At 40.8% G+C, this 12,949-nt stretch overlaps 1 protein-coding gene across 2 annotated transcripts in view; it reads left to right on the plus strand.

The window, feature by feature from the left end:
• lrp4 (low density lipoprotein receptor-related protein 4) overlaps positions 1 to 12,949 on the plus strand; it is a 359,208-nt gene that overhangs the window by 208,220 nt on the left and 138,039 nt on the right. The window lies entirely within an intron of this gene.

A 12,949-nucleotide genomic window follows, 5' to 3' on the forward strand; every position in this document is an offset into this window, starting at 1 on the left:
TGGCCTGCTGTGTTCATTCAGCTCGACACCTTGTTATCTCACACTTGTAATCCAGAAGCCCAGGCTAATCATCTAGGAGCAAAAACAGAAGTTACTGGAAAAGCTCAGAATGTATTTCTCTTTGCAGATGCTGCCAGATGTGCTGAGTTTTTCCAGCAACTTCTGTTTCTGTTTCTGATTTAGAGCATTTGCAGTTCCTTCAGTTTTTAATCATCTGGGAGCATAGGCTCAAATCTCAGGGAAGCTAGGGAAATTTAAATGAATCAAGCTAGAATATGAAGTTAGTCTAAGTGAGGGTGACCATGACAACGATCATTGGCAGAATATCTCATTGGTTCATTAATGCCCCTTACAGAAGGAAATCTGCTGCCCTTAGCCAGTCTGGCCTACATGTGACTCCAGACCAAGGCACAGATTGACTCTTCATTTGTGTCTTCAAAAAAGGCCAGGCAAGCCACTCGGCACAAGGACAATTAGGAACCAAATTAGCAGCAAGTACTGGCTTTGCCATCAACACTGTTATCCCACGAAAGAATAATATAATACATAACATGTGCAAAGCCAGGGGCTGGGTATCAGGTTTCTTGTTGTGACTCATCTCCGAATGTTTTGTTGGGTGGAAGTCTGTGCGAAATCTCCAGGTGCAGTGTTGTGGAATTCCATGTAGTCTTGCCTTTTCTTTGGCCACAGAGACTGCCAGTAATTGAATTTTAACAAGGCAAGCTTCCCATCAGAAGACTGGAGTGCATTATCCTGCCAGTCAGACGAAAAAGCCATTGCAGGAGAAAAGCAACAGGACACAAAACAACTTGTCAGTTTTACATGTTCATCCTTTTGCATGGGTTTCGTCACATGATCCAGTCTCGGTTTGACTGGCCTCAAGAGTTCAGTCAATTCCCAGCAATTCAGTAAACTGGAACTGTTACAATAATGAATTTTGCACCATTGCACATTAATACCTATCAGTCAGAAGCTCATTGTGCATGTGTATCCAAATTTCTTATCCTCACCTGGAGCCTTGACATTGGCAAGTTAACTCTTTCACTTGTACATCTTTGCTCATCTTCAAATTACTGTATGATTCTGGGATTTAGAGTCTGGCACTGCTTACAGGCCAGGATAATCCTGGCCAATGTTTCCCTTGGTGCAGCTGGGGCTACAGAGCCCTCCAAGGCAGGACTTCAATCTGAGTGAGGGCACAAGTCCCAGCTCCGGCCAATTAAGGTTCCTCAGAGTGAATATAGGGTTTCCATGATTGCCTGAAGATGCGAGTGTCTTGTCATTACCGTGACAATTCGGAAAACCCTGCCATCCAAAAAGATCCTGCCCCATGCTATTGTGATTTAAGCACCAACAGGGCAGGTACTATGTGGACGTACTGTTGTATTGCCTTCCCAACAACATTCACATTCCAAGAACGAGTAAATAGGAAGATTCCTGTGTTAACTTATTCTCTTGCCAGCACTTGTTCACCGTGCATAATGTAGAACTTCCACAGGACAAAGAAAGTTTGGTGGAATGATTGGACATGTGGGGCATATCTAACTTAGTGCAGAGAAGTGCAAAGTGATTAATTTTGGTGGGAAGAACGCAGGATGCAATACAAAATAATGGGGACGACTCTAAAGAGAATGCGGGAGCAGAATGTGACTCCAGACCGACAGCAATGTGGTTGACTTTTAACTGCCCTCTGGTCAATTAGCAATGGGCAATAAACACTGGCCCAGCCAGTAACGCCCGCCCTCATCCCGTGAATGTATAAAACAAAAGAAAGGGGCAGAAATTTGTAGATTGGTCCTTTTTTTATTCACTTGTGGGGCATGATTAGTCCAACATTTACTGCCTGTCCCCTAGTGGTAGTGAGCTGTCTTCTTGAATCACTGCAGTCTGCATGGTGTCGGTTGACCCACATAGCCCTTGTGGAGGGAATTACTGGATTTTGATCAGCAACAGTGATATATTTCCAAGTCAGGATGGTGAGTAGCTTGGAGAGGAACTTGCATGGGGGTGGTGTTCCCGTGTATCTGCTACCCTCGTCCATCTCGATGGAAGTGATCATGGGTTTAGAAGGTGCTGTCTAAGGATCTTTAGTGAAGTTTTGCTGCATCTCTTTTAGATAGTATGCACTGCTGCTACTGAGCATCTGTGATGTAGGCAGTAGCTGTGGTGCCAGTCAGTTGTGCTGCTTTCTCCTGGATGACACAAGCTGCTTGAATGTTGTTGGAGCTGCACCCATTCAGGCAAGTGGGGAGTATTCCGTCACATTCCTAACTTGTGCCTTGTCAAACCCTGGGGAGTCAGGAAGTGAGTTACTCACTGCAGTATTCCTAACTTCTTAATAATGGTCTTGCTGTGCATTTTTTTTTTCCTGTCTCTTATAGCCTATTTCTGTAGATATTCTTTTAGCAATTCCAGTCAGGCATAAGCTATGAAGATGAATAACATGGAATACCTAGCAGCAATTACAAAAGCTCTGTAATTTTAAAATGGCACAGTTTCACATTGATGAATGACAGTGACACTTTGTGCCTTATTTATGCCTCAGTGAACTCTTTTTGGAAATACTAGCAGATACCACCTACAAGATTCTAACTCGTATTTTCAAAAACAAGGGAACACATTTCTAAGATGTGCTCTAATGATTGAAAGTCCCACCAAAAGTGATAAGTTGTTCCTTATGGAATGTATGACAGGGATTTAAGTGGGTGACTCCTTGATGAAGAGCTGAACCATCAGGAAAAGTTCACCAGACTACTTGATATAGGAGCCAAAAGGTGAGACTTTGTGCCCAGAACATGTCTTCATAAAGTTATCCTTTCCTTTTAGGTACACCACGTGCACAAGTATTTGTTAGAGACAATTTATATTGGCATCCGCTTAAAGTGAAAGTTATGTTAATATACAAATATGACTGTCAAAAGCTTGGTATAGCTAACAGAGCACCATTGTCCCACCTCACTGGATTAGCACTCTAGAAATACAGCCCTGCTATTCACAGAGTTAACACAAAGTTAAAAAATTTTAAAATAAGTACACTAAATTGCTCAACTTACCTGATTTTCAGACTCAGGTTGATGGAAACCAGGTTTCTGGACTGAACAAGATTACTATTCATCACAAATAATTAGATTCTAGCTACAGGTAAACAGTTATAAACCATCTGTGTATTACACGACAAATTAACACTCCAGTCCTCCTCTTAACTCTTACAAATACACATGCACACATAAAAACAGACATTAAATAGGTTATGGGCAGACGTAAACAATGAGAGAGTTCACTGGTTCCTATTTACAGGTTGCTGAGATCTTTATGCTGGTTAGATCATTGCTTTTCCGTCCTCTTTCTCTGGATGCTTCCATTGGCGGCTGCCTTACTTTTTAAAAGGTCTCTGACTTATCAGTTAAAACTCACAGCTTAAAACAACCGCAGGAAAGATGAACTGGTTTTCTCCAGGTTTAAAATGGGTTTTGACTGCAGAGAACAGAGAGACAGCTGTTGCATTAATGGAGACCAAAAGTCTTCTCTGTATCTTGTTTCCAGCCTAAGCTGTTCAGTTACCTGAGAGCCAATCACATGGTATTGGCAGGCACATGGCTTTTGTCATCAAGGGCTGATTGCTAGTGCAGAGACAATCGATTTATTGTTGCCAACCAGCCGCATGTGTACATAGAACACCTTTGTTCCAATTTGCCTATTTTAACCATTCAATTACTGCCGGTCAACCAGCTAATTAACCAATGCTTGCCATAAATGTAAGGTTGCTTGTCAAAATGTGTAGCAATCCTTTAAAACACTGATTTTAAAATAGTTCTTCTCTGTTTCAGTCTGCAATTTTCAAAAACACAAAAATAAAGAGACACTGTCTTTACAACATTCAGATTCAAAGCCTATAGAAGGTTCCATTCCTATCAGTCTGAATATAGTTCCTCTGCTGTCATGTCTAGTGAACGATTGTATTTTCTTCCTTGACATTCTTTCAGATGCTGGATTGTAGAACATAAGATGTGAAATGATAATAGGACACAACAAAATTGCAGGAAAAATAAATCCCTTCTCAAGATTAGGCTCTTAAAGTTACTATTCCATCCAAAAACTATGCAGACATTTGACAAAAAATCATTAGAACAGCAGAGCAATTAATTTGTTCAGAAGTATTTAAAGAGCTGTCCATTGTGCCCACCAGGCCGATAATATTGACCTACTGTACTGTAAAGTGTTCCTAAATGAATGAGTAATTCTTTCATTGTGAAGATAGCTCAGTCTAGGCAGTGCTATTAAATGTTAGTGCTTATGCCTTGAATAATTCCCTGCTCAAAGGTCACGACTGCACATTTCCTCATCATTTCCTCTGTGATAGCATTGAAGTGTGCACCTTTGACACTGCAGCAGCAATTTTATGTCCCCCTTAAAAATGAGCCATATTGTTCAAAGAAAATGAGATGACATGAACTCAATTTACGGGTCTCCATCAGGGATTCTGCTGCCTTTGTCGTTACATTTCTGAACAGAAAGCGAAACTGATCAGTTTTATGTCTGTATCATCATTGGCATCCTTCTGTCCACAAAAGATGATGGACACACAGCAGACAGATCCATTTCAGATGGGATGACTTTATATGGTGCACCTTTGCTGCTAATGTAAGAGGTTCTACCACAAGTACCATGTGTAAAGTTATCAAGTGTTGTTGTGGGCGGTTGGTTTTGGAATTGGTGTCTGTTACCAGGTCTGTTAGCTACTGGTCGTTGTGGTAATGCATACAAACTCACAGGAAGTATCACCATTTTTCTTCTGTTAGCTATTGATTGTTGGATGTGATCATCAATGTCTCGGGCCTTCACATCACTTTTTTTTTCTTTTTTCTTTTTATTCATTCACGGGATGAGGGCATCTCTGGCTAGGCAGCATTTATTTCCCATTCCTAATTGCCTAAAGGGCATTTAAGAGTCAACCACGTTGCTGTGGGCCTGGAAAATCACATGTAGTCCAGACCAGGTAAGGATGGCAGTTTCCTTCCTTAAGGGACACTAGTGAACCAGATGGGTTTTTCTGACAATCGGCAATGGATTCACAGTCACCATTAGATTCTTAATTCCAGATATTTATTGAATTCAAATTCCACCATCTGCCATGGTGGGATTCGAACCCATGTCCCCATAATGTTATCCGGGCTTCTGGACTAACAGTCCAGCGATAATACCATTAGGCTATTGCCTCCCCTTGCAAGCCTGAAGTCGAGTTTTAGATGTCCTGCTGATGGTCTGGTTCCAGCTACCTCCTGTACAGAAAGATCTCTGAGATGCTGCTGCCTTCCTCCCTGTGGGCTGCTCCAGCCAATGAAGCTTCTTTCTTTTGAATTCCAACAAACTTGGGTGTTCTGTCTTTGAGAAGACTGCTATGTAAATGATTTTGTCCTTCCAGGGTAAAGGCAATGTGCTACTTAACGATGAAGATGAAAATGATGAGTTTTATTTTTGTGAAAGCTTTTAAGTCGTCTGTATTTCACAGCCAGACAACAAGGGCTATTGTGTCATGGTAGTGCCCCTACCATTATGCTAGAAGGTCCAGATTGATAAATGCTGGCCGTAATAAACCAGCAGCTTGGTATAGTTACAGTTTGTGGCTCTCACTTGGGCATTTGACACTGTCAGCAGAAGCTGGACTCGACAAGGTTTTGGGCTTCTCAGTCTTATCTGCTCCTTCCACAACAACCTACATTCCGTTGGCCACTTTGGAGAGTGTGAGATCATCAGTGAAGTGATGGAAGGTGCCTTCAACAGTGTAGCTGCTCAGCAATAACCTGCTCAGTGATGCCCAGTTTGGGTCCCGCCAGGGCCACACTGCTCCTGACTTCATTACAGCCTTGGTTCAAACATGGACAAAACAGCTGAACTCCAGAGGAAATGTCAAAACCATATGCCAGGCAATGGCTGTGATGGGACCTGGATCAAATGGTGGCTAATGCCGGTTTCCTGAGCCAAGTGAGTTGAGACTCCATTCCCTAGTACAGACCTCAGGCAGAAACTCCCAAGGTGTGCTCCCAGGGCTGTCCATCGCGGTGGGAGTGGGGGCATAGTCAAGAACCGCGCGACACTTTTAGAGACTGGCACACAGCACAGGGACTGGGGTAAGCCTGGATAATGTTATTTTGGTTTGGTTTTGGTAAACTTCCTTCTAGTTTTCTAAGTTTTTCGACCATGACATTTTGATCATGTCACGGGCTTTTTCTTTTGAACTTAGTTAATGTTTTCTTTTAAAAGGATAGGACCAGAATACAGACAGGCCATTTAGGATTAGGATGAGGAGGAATTTCTTCATCATGGGTGGACAGTCTTTGGAAATCTCTATCGCAAAATGCCAAGGGAGGCTCAGACATTGAACCTGTTCAAGCCAGAGATTGATGGATTTCCACGTGTTAAATATATCAAGGGACGTGGGAATAATGAGGAAAATCGATATTGAGGTAGAAGATTAGCCATGCTCTAATTGAATGGTGGAGCAGGCCTAATAAGCTAAATAACCCTACTCCTACTTATCCCAGAGCTTCCAGTCACCTGCCAGTTTTACACGTTGCCATGTTCCCATGCCAACATTTCTGTCTCAGGCCTGCTGCAGTGCTCCAGTGAGCCTTAGTGCAAGCTGGAAGAACAGCACCTGAGTTTTCACTTGGGGACCCTGCAGCCTTTAGGACTCAACACCGAGTTCAATAACTTTACAGCCTGATTCCATCTTTCCATGTGTTTTTTTACTCACCCCCCCCACACCCTGGTCCTGTCATGACATGGGTTGTGTGACAATGTAAACTTCAGAACATGGATTCAAAGAAGCAGCAATAATTCTCTCTGGAATAAATGGTTTCTTGGAATGAAAGGGACAGGAGAAGCTGTTATAAAGGAATTAAAAGTAATGTGCCAATTAACCATCTCCCGGAAGAAGCAACATAAACAAGCTGTTCCCTGGGAGAGAGGAGAGAATTTTGCTTGGCAATCTGCTGCCTCGTGACAAAATGACAGTTAAGTCTGCCTGCAGGAGTAATGCCCCGAAGTAAAGGGGTTAAATGCAGGGAAAGCTGTTGTTTTGAACAAACAGCAAACCCCAAATGTAACAGAGGAGCTACTTCTGATAAGAAGGCAAGCTGCAGGCTTGAGGTCTCCAGAAATGTAATCAATGTTGGGGATGAAACAATCTTTTGAATCATCAATAATGTCACACCACAAACTCGACAAAGAGAGTATTGTATAAGAATCCAACACCAGAATTATTTAACAGCAGAATTTCACAGAACAACACTGCATAAAGATTGAACTTCGGACACTTCTATAGAGGATGGATAGGTTGGGACTTTTTTACAGAAGCGTAGGAGGTTGAGAGATGACCTGATAGAAGTTTATAAAATAATGAGGGGTATAGATAGAGTTGATGGTTGTTGTCTTTGCCCTAAGATGGGAAATTTTAAGACTAGGGGGGACATCGTTAAGGTGAGAGGAGAGAGATTTAAAAAAGAGTTAAGAGGCAAAGCTTTTACAGAGAGGGTGGTTCACACGGGCAATGAACTTCCTGATGAAGTGGTAGATGCGGGTACAATTACAACAATTAAAAGACATTTGGATGGACATATGAATAGGAAAAGTTTGGAGGGATATGGGCCAGGAGCAGGCAGGTGGGTCTGGTTTGTTTGGGATTATGTTCGGTATGGACTAATTGGACTGAAGGTTCTGTTTCCGAGTTATATGACTCTGACTCTACGACAGACGCTGTTAGTGGAATCTGGCCAAGTTCCACCATTAATTAGATAATAACCAGGTTGGTTTGTGAGGCTTAACTTCCTCACTTGTGGGGCCTTATTTTGGTTGTTACATGCAATAAAGTTTAAAACATTATTTCAGTACTTGATTGTGAGATTTCTTAATAAGTAACCAAATTAAAGGTAGCTTGTGGTGATTTACGGTTGCATTTAACTCACTCTCATGCCTTTTATCCCAATACATGGGCAGCTTTCAGCACAGCCTATCCACACTCTCCTACTCTCAGGTCTCATTATCAATTATTCAGTTTCTCTTCTGAAGGGTCTAGGCCCGAAACGTCAGCCTTCCTGCTCCTATGATGCTGCTTGGCCTGCTGTGTTCATCCAGCTCTGCACCTTGTTGTCTCTCTTCTGCCCTTGTCTATTATCAATCTCCTCGCTTGCTTACCCCTTTCATATCTCTCTCTCTCTCTGGGCTCCGTCTCCACCTATTCCCTCACTTCTCCCTCCACCCCCAAAACTCACCCTCGTTTTCAGCGCAGATACCACTTTCTTTGAGTGGCTGTCAGTTCTGATGAGTCCCTAGACTCTAACGTTAACTCTGTTACTACCTGCAGAAATTTCCTTTCAGTGTTAATTGGTACAGATTTTGCTGCTGCTCTTCAAGGGACATTCTAGCTCCAGCAGTGGATTGTGTGTGTGTGTGTGTGTGTGTGTGTGTGTGTGTGTGTGTGTGTGACACAGCAAGCTTTGTTGCAGGTAGCAGCCAAGCTTAAACACAGAAAAATGAGCATTTTTTGGCATGATTTACCATTGACAGATTCATTCTGACTGTAAGCTAGTCAATGTTTCAAGTCGATGACTTTTTGTTCAGAGTCTGATGAAAGGTCATCAACTTGGAACGTTAACCCTGTTCCCTGGTACATTACAAAGGCAGGTAGTATCACAGTCTTGGATATAACGCGCCTATTTAACCTTTAGTTGAGCTCATTCAATAACATTCATATGGAATAAAATTAACGTCCAAAGGTTTACAGTTTGAGTAAATGGAATAAGATTATACCTTGGATTAGATGCAATAAAGTCTGAAACGGGGTTGTTTAAGATCAGTTTACATAAGAATTTAATCCATTGACTTATTCATGGCTCCAAACATCTCCATGGTTACACTATGGTTAAAATGAACAGGACAGTTGTATCAAACACAAATCTAAAGCGTGGTTCAATTTTCAGCTTACTTTGAATTTTCTGTTTGGACAGTTATGGTTCCACGCATTCTACAATGTTTGTGACACTGATCATCATTTAGGTTTATTTTGATAGGCAAACTCTAAACCCCCATGAGAAAAATGTAGCACAGTTTGCAAATGATCAACAGCTACTTAACTGTTCAATTCAGCGTCTTTGTCCAATCTACCTGTTTGCACTAATGCGAACTTTTAGCTTTGCTGTAGTTTTGCCTGAGGTGATTTTTATTGAGAATTTGGATAGTCTGATGTGAATATTTTTGTATTTGTGTTATGCCCAGTGTGTAGTAGCTGCACGACAGTCTTGCAAACTTCGTCTGGAGTTCAGCTTGCTGTTTGTGTGTGTGTATATAGTGAGCAGGGGAAATAGCAGTATTGGTTTTTATTCAAAGTTCGGTATTATTACTGCAGCTTCTAAATGGTGGATATAAAAATGTTATTTGCTTGTTACTTGCGAAAACAGTAATGTGACAAATGCATTTCGGATGTGAAGAAAAGATTTTGAAGCATGTTCCTGATTACTGAGGAGTCCAGAACCTGGGGTCACAGTCTTAGGGTATGGGGTAGGCCATTTAGGCCTGAGGTGAGGAGAAATTTCTTTACCAAGAGAGAGTTGAACCGTTGGAATTTTGTGCCAAAGAAAGTGGTTGAAGCCAAAGTCATTTGTTTTTAAGAGGGAGTTAGATATAGCTCTTAGAGCTAAAGGGATCAAAGGGTATGGGGAGAAAGCGGAACAGGGCGCTGAGTTAGGTGATCAGTCATGATAATATTGAATGGCAGAGCAGCCTCAAAGGGCCGAGTCCTGCTCCTGTTTTTGTGTTTCTATATCTTAGCACCAGTCAAGGTCCCAGTAAAACAATTGGGAGCAGATTGAAATGATATTATTAACGTGTAGGCCTTGCTGCACTCTAAGTTCTGTGCCCACAGTTAAGTGCCAGGTTCAAAAGTACACTGCCAATGTGATTGTGTGTGTGTGGATGAGTGATGATGTATGTATTACAAAGAATATATATTAACAAATGGAATGTGACATTGAAAATAAGTCAACAGAAATAAAGTGACAGTTGTCAGACACAGTGTACACTATGCTATACATTGATGGATTTGCTTACAATAAATCTAATATCTCAGACTGGACTGTGAAAAATTGTGTGTGTATTTTATCCATGGAGTATCACTGTACTTCCAGACAATAACACTTATTAAGAACGCCTCAGTGGTCACTATTGCCATGAGAGTCTCAGTTCAGAATGCATGTAAGATCTTGAATTCCTAGACCATGAATACAGAAATCACTGACCAGCAGAAGTGTCCTTACTGCATTAGCCTTCCCCCACATTAAAAACACAACTTTTGACCAGCTAGTTAGAGCTCCAAGTTCAGTGCTATATCATCTTGTTAAATTGATGTTGTTAAACCTGCTTGCAATCAGATAAAGAAAACCCTTTGAAACATTTGTGTGGCGTAATTATTACTGGTTATAGCCCACCTGCACCTTATGTGCCACAAGGCACATCCTAAGAGAGTCAATGGTTATATGATACAATGGGAAGCTCTTAAGAACATCTGGACCATCTGAGAATTGTTACTTCTCCATATCTTAACACATTCATCAAATACTCTGAACAAAGTCATTTGTGTCATTAGCTCCAATGCTTCCCATACTCATGAGAAATGTTTACCATTTCTGGAACTTTAATTCAACAAGAGCTGCAAGCTAAGGTCTGTAGGCCAAGTTGATATCACTGGTAATCAAGGATTATTCTAATCCCCCCTTAGCCAAAGCAATCGTTGGAAAAGAGGTCACAGTGGCAACTAAAAAGCCATCAAGCTGATAAAGCCCAATTGATGTAAGATGCCGCAGGCCTCATTGGGGCTTTGAAGATCTGTATCTCTCTCTTATTTCTGGGAGGAAACTTTTTATTTTCTTTTTTAGAAATGTCTTATTTATCTGCCATGGGCTATTCATGATTGGGTGTGCAGATGGAAGCTGAGCAATATACCTTCAGGCCCTCTACTTCTATTGCTGTGGAAATTCAATAGTCTTTTATTTAAACCTGGATCCCTTCATCATGCTACCCAGTTCCTTGGATGAAAGATTTGAATTAACTAAATGAGGTATTCATTATCCCTGAGAGTTACTTACTGTACCAAGATAAAGAGTTCACTGCCTTTTCTATTAACTGGAAGCATGACGTTTCATGCTATAGTCTGTTTAATTTGAGGTGCTGGAAAGTTGCAACGTTTTGGAAAACTATAGAGTTAAGTGAAGAATGAATACAGCTTCTGAAAATTGATGGCAATAGGAACTGTTTTATTTTAACAGCTAAGTTAATGGCTGTGTTTCTGTGAATGATGCAAGTGTTAGTTAAAACACTACAATCGTGCAAGAGGCGCAGAATTGTATTAACAGATATTATACTTTAACATTTCTGAATTATTTAGTGCTTCAAAGATTTGAATGTAATTTAGGTTGTCTATTTCCTGATGTACCACTCTTTCAGCCATGGACATGGGTTAATGTTTTATTTGTGAAATTTACAAATAGATCTGTTAAAGGGAGGCACTGAGGTAGAATTTCATCAGTGTTATGTTGATTTTACCAGTGCCATAGGTCCAGAATTGGCCAAAGCTGTTAAAAAGATCGAGGCATTTCAAACACTTGCTCTGAGAATGAGTTTTGTGACCTTCTGCACTGTTTCTAAAAAGCACTGGGGCTGGAGGCCAGTCACACCACCAGAATGAATTAAAGAGCACGATTGATCTCTAGCCATTACAGCTGTTTGACAAACTCTGCAAGTTAAGCTGATTTTTAAAAAATTTACAAAGGCATCCAGAGACACACTTTAACAGTTTTATTTAATTTATTAAAAATGTAATTTGCTAAAATGTGTACGGCAATAAAATTATTAAATTATTTCATCAAATATTTCAAAGTAATTAAATATTTACTATTAAGGCACCTAATGGATGTTAGTCTCAAATTCTCAGAAAAAGTGCCTTTTTATTGAGAAACCCATTTTAAGATTTGCATAAAATTGCACCAGTTAACCACTGTTAAGTATTTTTATACAACAGAGGGAGAGATACAATTACAAAATAAAAACCAAAAGAGCTGCGGATGCTGTAAATCAGGAACAAAAACAAAGTTGCTGGCAAAGCTCAGCGGGTCTGGCAGCATCTGTGAAGGAGAAAACATTTTCTGATGAAGGGTCTCGGCCCGAAACGTCAGCCTTCCTGCTCCTATGATGCTGCTTGGCCTGCTGTGTTCATCCAGCTCTACACCTTGTTATCTCAGATTCTCCAGCATCTGCAGTTCCTACTATCTCTGATACAGAGTTAACATTATCTCTGTTTTCCCCTTCACAGATGCTGCCAGAGATACAATTACGTTCTGAAATGCCTCCCAGTTATGTTTGTGATACTCGAATGAGTTTGAGTAGATATTGAAACATGATTTCATTTTGGGAAACCTTTGTAATTTGTATCCAGATTGTTGATTGAATAATCAAAGCAGAAGTTTGATCCCATTAGATAACGTTGAATGGAAGGCTGTCTATAATGGTGTACTGTATTCCACAATTTATGACACTACAGAGAGGCATTTATGTCCACATTGAGATTGCTGCCATGAATCCCCACCCTAATTATTTTGGAAGTGGCAATTCAGGGTGGAGAAAAGAAGCAAGCAAGTTGCAGAGCAAGTTCTCTTTAGGGTGGCACTTTTAATTTTAAAGTTATCTTCTCAGTTCGTGTTTGAAAGCTAAGAGATGCAAATGAGTAAAAGAGGAGTTTTTAACCGTTTGTTTATTGAGCATGAGTCTTGATATCTGGAGAAGGACCTTTTGATTCTTGTCCTCATTTATAAATAGTACAACATCTTCTTGAAGATTTCCTGAAAGTTTTTTTTTAATGAGGAATCCGTACAGTCTGGTTTGCAGACAAAGTACTTTTGAA

The sequence above is a fragment of the Rhincodon typus genome, chromosome 17, assembly GCF_021869965.1.
Source record: "Rhincodon typus isolate 14 chromosome 17, sRhiTyp1.1, whole genome shotgun sequence".
In the NCBI taxonomy this organism is placed as follows: domain Eukaryota; kingdom Metazoa; phylum Chordata; class Chondrichthyes; order Orectolobiformes; family Rhincodontidae; genus Rhincodon; species Rhincodon typus.